Source organism: Mytilus californianus, unplaced genomic scaffold (genome assembly GCF_021869535.1).
Source record: "Mytilus californianus isolate M0D057914Y unplaced genomic scaffold, xbMytCali1.0.p SCAF_13, whole genome shotgun sequence".
NCBI classification, from domain to species: domain Eukaryota; kingdom Metazoa; phylum Mollusca; class Bivalvia; order Mytilida; family Mytilidae; genus Mytilus; species Mytilus californianus.
In genome coordinates this window covers 24626614-24636512 of record NW_026262615.1, presented here as the reverse complement: position 1 = coordinate 24636512, position 9899 = coordinate 24626614, and the positions used below count along the sequence as shown (strand labels likewise).

General features: G+C 34.4%; 1 protein-coding gene across 1 annotated transcript in view; it reads right to left on the bottom strand.

The window, feature by feature from the left end:
• Window positions 1-821: 821 nt before the first annotated feature.
• Window positions 822-9899, bottom strand: part of LOC127723404 (contactin-5-like) — a 164582-nt gene continuing 155504 nt past the window's right edge. The window contains exon 5 of the transcript XR_007992068.1: window positions 822-832. The gene's annotated coding sequence lies outside the window, so the exon portion shown is untranslated. The remainder of the gene's footprint in view (window positions 833-9899) is intronic.

Here is a 9899-nt window from a genome sequence, read left to right as displayed (position 1 = left end):
TAGAAAGCAAACAATAGAATTTAAAACTCTAGGTAAAAAGCTTTCACAAGTGATACCACTCTTTTTAAAAATAGGATAACTACACGCAGAGTGCATCATCTAGTTAGTAATTCCAAGTAAAAAGTGGTTCTAAGTGGCTGTTACACTAAATATAAATGTTGCATATGCTATGATATGGACATAAATGCATTTTTATTTCCTTGTGCTCATAAATTTTGTTTTCCATATGTCACAAGATACAAGACTACAGGGCAGTCCTGCCCAATATGCAGAACTGACATTACAAATGTGGGATCACTAGTAAGCAGTGACATGTAACAATGATAATGATAGTTTTCTGTTGTATAGTTATTGTATGGTAGGATGCCATACATGTTTTCATTAAGAATTGATATCGTTTTAAGCTCACCTGGTGGCATCAATAGTAAGCAGTGACAAGTAACAATGATAATGATAGTTTTCTATTGTATTGTATGATAGGATTCCATTCATGTTTTCATTAAAAATTGATCTGGTTTTATATCGCTGCATTAGGCCAAAACAATATGTCTGTTTCCTGCTACCTCACTTTCAAAAATAGGGTCGGTCGTTCTGCATTCAATTTTATTTTTCATTCTTGACAGTTGACGTATCGGAGAAAAGTCTATGATTACTCCGTATCCGGTCTGATTTTATATTCACAAACCGAAAAAAGCGCCATTTGCACCATTTGTGACCCAAATGGAAATGTATTTAACATGATTTTGAGCCCATAAGACATGTTTGTATCAATTTTTTTAATAAACAAAGTAGGAGTCAGATCTTCAAGTGAATTAACTTTGCTTTGACTTATCTTTTTTTTCTAAAATGTCATAAAATGTTTAGGGTCTGATGTGAAAAATAAGGGTCGCTCGGGTAGCAGGGAACAGACATATATTTTTTTTGTGGTCTAAATTTAAAAAAATCTTTGTTTCACCTCACCCCTACCCTGATTTTGTGTTGGAGGGTAGATAGGTAGGGTTTTTCTTTTGTTTTTCTTTTCTTGAAAATAGTATTTTTTTGTCAGACACAGAAACCTTGATTGAAAAATTGACATCTACACTGTGTGTTTCAAATAGACCTTTATTCTATAAGTTGTTTTTTTAATATATTTTTCTATGTAAAGTAAATTTGAATTAACAAATATTGCCACTGTACCTTTTATTCTGGTGAGAATCGGAAACCTATTTTTGCTAACTTTAATTATTCCCTACATCAAGTATGTATTTTCTTTATTTGTATCAATATTCTGTCAAACATTTATCTAAAGTGTTCTCACTTGTTTCAACTGTATTTTTGATTGAATTCTGAGTAAGGGGATGACCGGTAGGCCGTTGCCTTGTTCATTGCAAACAGCCAAAAGAAAGGTATTGTAGTTTATACAGATATGGGTTTTTGTACGCCAGCCACAGACAGGTATTTTAGTATCGTAGTTTTGATACAGATATGGGTTTTTGTACGCCAGCCACAGAAAGGCATTTTAGTATTGTAGTTTTGATATATATGTGGGTTTTTGTACGCCAGCCACAGAAAGGCATTTTAGTATCGTAGTTTTTATACAAATATGGATTTTTGTACGCCAACCACAGAAAGGCATTTTAGTATCGTAGTTTTGATACAGATATGGGTTTTTGTACGTCCATTGAACACTATAACTTAGTTATTATATGTAGATATGTACAGACAGTAATGTGATATTTACTTTTGTTTTTTTTTTCTCAGGAATGATTTTATTGTAATAAAATTGAATTTCATATGTATAGTATTGTTTTCATTTGCTTCCATTTTGAGACTTGTTCAGCCTAAGTTTTTCTAAAGCTGCACCTTTAAAGAAATAAGAAGCTGTATTCAATGGAGAGTAAGGTATAAGGTACCAAGACATCAATGACCCAAAGTTTCTGATTTGTGTCAGGCACATCTGGAACGTATGATGAAAACCATTTTGAGACTAGATATCATTGAGATGGAATCCATCTGTGTGGGCCCCGCTGTGGTAAAAATGCTGTACATCAGCCATGCATAAAACAGATGCTTCGAATCTGCCATGCATAAATCATGAATTTGACCTTGAGGTCAAAGTTTAAGGTCAAAAATCACCAACTATGGTACACGACACATTGTCTTGAGCTGAACAACCCTCATGCCAAATATATAAAAAGCCTACACCAAAAAGGCACAGCCCGGACACGATTTGTTACGTCTGGACAGATTGATCACTATAAGGCATTCGCCACTTTTTGTGGCGGGGGCCTTAATAAACCAACACATAATTAAACATACAAAATGTGTTTACAAAAAAATATACAAGATAATAACAGATACTTATAATTCAACATCTCTTTCATTGCTTTTTTGACAATCAGTGCCCAAATGAAGTATATTCAACTTTTTAAAATAAATCCTTGAATATTTTGAAAATGCATTATTCATAGCTTTGGTGGAATAGTAAAGTGATGACTCGATCATATATTAATCACATTTTTTCTCAGCAACTACCCATCATAGCATCCTAATGTAACATTCATCATGTTTTTATCATGTTTATGCCATACCCTGGGGTGCATTTTGAGATCAATCAAACATCTACTTCCTCTTTATCAAGGACTTCATTATATATATCCTCAAACAGTTTTTATGGTTGCATATTGGTATGGCATGAATAGTTGAGATCTTTTGAATCTACTGGGCCAATTAGAACCAAACTTTATCACAAGGATTCACTGATGGTCCCCTTTAAAAATTGTGTCTGGCAAGTCCAATCAAAGATGACTGCCAGCATGGAACATAGTTTTACATTGGACCTTAAGGAAAAACACTTTAAAAAATCTTCTCTGAAACTACTTGTCAAATTGTAATCAATGGTCCTTAGATGATTTGCTTTGAAATGGGAGTCCAGCATGTCCGGGTCCGATCCAAGGTGGTTGACAACATGACATAGATTGTAACATTCAAAGATATTCTCCTCTGAAACTACTTGGCCAATTGGGATCAAAATGGGTCATAGTGGTCCTTGGATGGTGCCTTTTATAAATTATGTCAGCAGGTCCTAGCGGGAACATAGTTAAACAGTTGAAAAGGCATTCCAAAATCTCCTCTGAAACTACATGGCCAGATGGAACAAAACTAGGTGACAACAGTCCTTGAGTGGTCCCCTGTTATATAAAAAGTATCCGGCAGGTCTGCATTCCATCCAAGCTGGTCACTTGTGGGGAACAAAGTTGAACATTTAACCCTATGGGGGATTCCTTCAAAGATCTTCTCTAAAACAACCCATTGGAACAAAACTTTAATGGTCCCCTTTGCAAATTGTTTCCGGCAGGTTTGGGTTTGATCCAAGGTCTCCGAGGGGAACAATGATTTTACATTGGACCCTATTGGAAAATACATTTAAAGATGTTTTTATACCACCGCAAAAATTTAGTGGTCGTATTATCGTATGGCGCATGGTATGTTTTAATTGAATGGGATTTTTGTGGCCCCACCCGTTTCATAACTGGGGCCCAAAAAGGAGCCAATTTGGGTGTTTTCGCATATATGCATGCAGAATCTTTATTTTTCACCGTATTTTGATGCGGTTTGTTACATTGAGTTGCTTTTAGAATTGCGCATCTGAAATATGTCAACGAATTTGATGTTGCATTTTCTGTTTTTGAAAAACAAGAGGCCCAAAGGGGTGAACCGAGAACAAATTGAAAACCTTTTTTTTTTGTCCGATTTTGATGCAGTTTTTTGGAATAGATTTCATATGAAGGTGTTTCAATAGATTATTTAATTTGTTGGCGGTTTTGAGAAACCAGAGTACCAAAAGGGGTCAAAACTGAAAATGCTTCAAACGGGATGAAACGGTACAGAAATATTGTTCGACATGTGTATACTTAGATTCTAGCATCAAAATTTTCACATTGGCAACTGTTGCCATGGAAACAACAAAAAGGTGGGAAAATAAAAAGTGCTCTGAATTGAATGAAACTTGCCAACATGTTTTTTTCTCTTTTATTTGTTCATTTTTATTTTTATTTTGTAGATTCCATATACTGTGTTTTAGTAGATTATTTTTAAACTTTGTTTACCGTTTCCAAGAAACAAGAGGCCCAAAGGGGGTCAAGGGATGTGATTGACTCTTTCGGTTGGATTTGATGGTTTTTACTAAGTCCAGCAATTTACTATGTCTATACTTACTTTGTGTCAACACTTGCCCAAATGTACCCTTGATACGGTCGTATCCTGCTACGCTCTTTTTTCTCTCTCAGTATTTATAGAACTTATTGCAACCAAACTACTAGTAAATCCTTACAAAAAATGTGTCTGTCAGGTATGTGTCTGTCAGGTATGTGTCCAATCGAAGATGACCGCCAGCGGAAAACGTAGTTTAACATTGTATCTTATTTGGAAATGCATTCAAAGATCTGCTACTCTGAAACTACTGAGCCAATTGAAACAAAACTTATCATTGGATGGCCTTCTAACAAAACTGTGTTCTGCAGGACAGGGTACAATCCAACACGATTGCCAGCGACGAACGTAGTTGAGATTATATCATATGGCGAATTGCATTAAAAGATAGTTTTTGAAACTACTGTGCAAATTACTACAAACTTGGTCACAATGATCTTTGGAAAGGCACTGACAAAATATGTCTGGTAGGTTTAGGTCTATAATCCAAGATTGCGGCAATCAGTTACAGCATAGATTAACATTGGACCCTGAGGAAAAAGCATTCAAAGATCTTCTCCAAAACTACTGGAACCAAACTTGATAACATTTGTTCTTGGGTGACCCCTTTTCAAAATTTCGTCTGGCAGTGCCATGTCAATCCATGATGGGCAACAATGGGGAACATACTATAATAAAGGGGGTCTAAATTGGACTGTCTAATGTAGCCACGGTCGAGGTGAGCGACACAGGCTCTTACATGTCTTAATAGCGTTTTGTTTCATACCCTAAAGTATCGGCACAAAAAGTTTGTCATTAAACTAGATCCTGGAGTACAAGAATGTAGAAAAAAAGACTTTTTACACGATGCGGTCAACTTAGGAATCACATACCCGATAGGCAAACTTTTTTGTGCCGAGACCATGAGGTACGAATCAGGCTCACACGCGCTTTGTGTCAACACTTGCCCTACTGTTTGTTTCCTTGTTCAGTGTGATACGGGCGTATCATGCTGCCCTAGGCGTAGAGAATATTTTCTTTTATGTTTACCACAATCAACAACAAAAAATCAAGACCAAGAAACAGTGTTAAGTAACTGCTAGTAATTTTGTTTGATTTAGTACATGTACATTTGAGATTTATTTCTTGTAATTTTAAACCAAAATATTAAACACACTAAATTTCTAACAGATTTTATATGCAAAATAATTAAACTAGGCCTTCTAGTTCTTTGGCAATGAACTAATTCATAAAATTTGGTCGCATAATTGTCAAAGTCAATCAACCATGAAAACAAGGTCAAGATCAAATGACAGGTATCAAAATGACATCCCCTGGTAGTGTGGAACCTCCATGCCTTATATCATCAACCTAGGCCTTCTAGTTCTTCATGTTCTTAAGATATTGACTTAAGCAGTAAAACTCGGTCACAATGTGCAGTTATTGTTAATCAATGTAAATCAAATAACTTTGTAGTTAAAGAAGGTGTTAGACAAGAAGGGTATTGTCTGGTTTTTTATACTTAGTGTTTATTAATGAACTATTAAATGAATTAATAACATGTAATAGTGATACTGGAGTCAATAGTATAAAATGCTGTGCACCCTCATTTGCTGACGACATCACATGTATTGCTACAACACCGAAGCGTTTACAACATATGCTTGATATATGTACAAGATATTCAAATAAATGGCGTTTCAGTTCAACGGAAAGAAATCATGTGTTATTCAATTTTCAAAATCTTCAATAAAAACAGCCAAGACTGGAAAATAAACAAAGATTCAGTACATGTTGTAGAAAGCCATATATATCTAGGCACTGAACTAAACGGAAAATTAAATGCACTTGCCGACAAAAAAATGTAGGAAGGATAGAAACACTCATTTTTCAATTGCCAACTTAAGAGTGGATACAACGAATCAAATAGTTCTCGTGAAACAGTATAAGTCGGTCGTAAGTCCTACTTTTTTATGTGGCTGTGAAGTTTGGTGTGATCTGAAAAATCAAGATGTCATATTACTGAATAGACTTCAACATTTTGTTGTAAAGCATGTACAAAAGTGCAAGACGTCAACAAGATCAGAAAGCATGGTTGGGCTACGAAATATAACCTGTGAAATCGAAAAAAGTAAATTACATTTCTTTGTAAAACTTTGTGAAACGAACAACTCTTGTCCTGCAAAACAAATCTTTCTGCAAAGACTTTTTTTCGTGTCTGTTCGATGAACGAAACCATATTGGATTTATTCCAGACATATTAGACATTATAAATAAATACAATCTATATGAATTTCTTATCACCTGTATTAGTGATGGCAACTTTCCTGATAAGCTGCAATGGAAACGTATTGTTGTGAATGCTGTAGAATCGAAACACGAATTGCTGTTTCGCATTTATTCGGACAATGACTTCAAGAGATTCAAAGGTTTTTATAAATCCGTACCTGCGGCTCATGTGTGGAAATTCCCTACCCACATTTCGGAAATTAGTACTGCACTGTTCATCGGAAAACTTGTTTCTAAATCTTGTGAAATTTGCGACCGTCTGTTCACTGACGTTGTCGTACATGCATGCTTTGGCTGTACATGAACATCAAATATGTACAGCATTTGGCTGGACTTAATAATAGAAAATTTTCTCTCGGTCTCTATGTTGAACTAAGTGTATGTAATGATGAATCATTATTTACAATTAGTCTAGGAAAAGACCCTTCAACTGTGCTCAGTGACTCCCACTTAGATTCATTTAAGCGACTTTGCTACGACCATGTAATAAAATCTGCATCCGAATACAATCTACAATCGTCAATTGTACAAAAAAGTATAATGTAAGCACAACTAATATCGCCAGCTCACGATATATATTCTTATACTTTTGTACTGTATATTACAGTTTTCATTTATATGTAAATATTACGTATTTTTCATATCTTTATCATTTGTATTTTCTGTTATTAATATTTTGATTTATTGTTCATGATAATATAATTCATGTAATCTCTATGAAGAGGAAATAAAGAAATGAATGAATGAATGACTCAGGGAGATTTTCTCTCTATGTTTCAGCTCCCCTAAACGCCTACTTTGAATCAGTCAAATAATATTGTGTCGCAACAAGTGTATATCCAGCGACCCAGTGAAAAGGTAAGATATATATCTTTGATTAAGCATGCATAGCAGGAGACTTTCATCCTGTCGTCGCATCATGTTTCGCTTCTTTTGGAGTTCAAGTGATAACCTCATCGTATGTGTATTACCTTGATTCGTCTCTTCTTAATCGATTATTACTACTTTGATCAATTTTAACTTATTCACGTTATCAATCGTATATAATTCCCTATCATAAACAACATACATGTTTTTTAGTAGCTTTTCTGTCTTTTCTTCCTTGAATTTGGTGTTGATGGTTGGACACTTTTGCAAGTATCTGTTATTCATACGTTATGAACGAAGAGCTGAACAGATGTAGAACTGCATATATCTTCTGTATTTTTACGACATGCATTTGGTTGACTTTCTATTGACATGTACTGAGTTTTACTGTGCGTATTGCTGTGTGTTTGTAAATTCTATATTGGCTAGAGGTATAGGGGGCGGGTTAAGATCTCACAAAACATGTTTAACCCAGCCGCATCCAAGTCATGAGACTCTGGCCTTTGTTAGTCTTTTATGTTTTTTTAATTTTAGTTCATTTATATTTTCCGGAATTTAGTGTGACGTACATTTTCACTGAACTAGTACACATTTTTGTTCAGGGGCCAGCTGAAGCCCGCCTGTGGGAGTTTCTTGTTGTGGTGAAGACCCATTGGTTGCTCTTTGGTTGGGTTGTCGTCTCTTTGACACATTCTCAATTTCAATTTTCAATTTTCTTCCAATATCCATTTTGAATATATTGAAATGACTAAATTTTGTTTATACAGTTTTAGCAGGACTGATGACATTAAATATACCACACACAAAAAAACGAAGAGAAAGACTAGGGTGATTTGTTTATATGCGTCATCCTTTTGTAGGAGCTTAACAAAGGTTGATGTAGTATCGTGATCAACATATTAAGTAAATATACAGATTGTATTCTTTTTTTTAATGTTTTTAAGTCGACGTTAGATAGTTAATGCCAGTCTGTCTAAGAATTAGGCAAATTCTTAAATTTCCAAACCATTACATATCTGGAATATTCATCTCATGCACATAATCATGATAATAGGATACCTTAAGTCAATCAAAATAGAAATGTATAATCAAATTTTAGAAAATAACTTGCAGTATTGTGTATTGGCACGTCCAAGTTCTATATGTTTTACTATATATTCTAAGTAAATTCAGCCAATTCTAATTTCAAATAATTGTCATTACCAGAACCGAACATTCACAGAGATTGCAAAAATAAATAGTATAAAAATATAAATTTTTAGACGGAAGGTTCCGTCTCGTTGTGGTTTTTTTTTTTTTTTTTTGTCTGATTGTCAAAACTCCTTACCTAAGATTCTTTTGAATTTTTCATGTTAGAACAAAATTTAGAGTTACTTCCCCTAGCAGAACTCTTTGATGTAAACAGTATGGATGTCATGCAAGTTGTCAGACAATGCAGAATGTAGTTTTTCAACTTTTTCTGCCGATGAATGTTGTTATTTGCATTTTTTAAGGATGAAAAAGACAATACACTAATTGGAAATTGTAATTGATTTGTTAATAACCATTTAGCAACTTGAAGATGAACATATGCAAAAATCAAGTCCGAGAGATGATTTTTTACTGTATGGGGATCTTTTCCAACCTACAATCATACTTCGTTTTTTTAAACACCAGTACAACCTAATACTATGCTTGAGAAGAAAGGTTTGGTGTGAACAACTGTCTCACAAAGGAAGATCAAAGCCAGACAGAGCAGTTACCATCCAGATGGGTAGGGCATTTTCTTAGTTCTACGGGAAACCTGTGGCTAATTAGAACAGGTACACTATCCTCATATACATGTATTCAAAAGATTAGTGTAATTATTTAATATTATATTCATTTTGGACACATACCATTCTCTCCCCCTTTAATTTCATGTGAAATTGAAAATGCGTCAGGTTAAACATGAATTTCAAAAAGGGGGCTCATAATGTGTGAATCCTTGTCAGTTCGCCCTGATTAATGTTCGACCTTGGTCCAAACGCCCTAGTACCTGTTAGCCCTGGGTCCTTTAGCCCTGATTCTTATTTATATTTTGTTATCCTATTGTATAATGGTATAATATTTTATTTGAAAATTTGTTAAGGTGTATGTTGAAGATTTCGCTGCATATTTTAAAATATTGTTTTACTGCTATCACATAACTATTTTCATTTGCACTAAAGAATACAAGGTATTTAATATAAAATAACCGAAAACATAGAAATCTTGGTTTTTTTTATTGATTTGTTTTTCTTCGTTAACTTATTTTTTCAAAATATGAGTGTTTACTAAATGGAAGGAGACGAGTGACTACACGTTACTTGTCCTTCCGACAGAAAGTGGACATATATGCTTTATATATCATATCATATCATAACCACATCACAGCTTTAGGCATCTTCTGAACATTTGAAGGTCCCTTCTATGTATTGGTTACCTAAACTACACAAAAAACCAGTGAAATATCGTTTCATCTCGGCCTACAGTGAGTGTTCTACAATTAATCTTTCTGTGCTTTTCTGTGCTTTTAACTAGTTCCTTAACTACTATCAAAGAACTTGTAATTT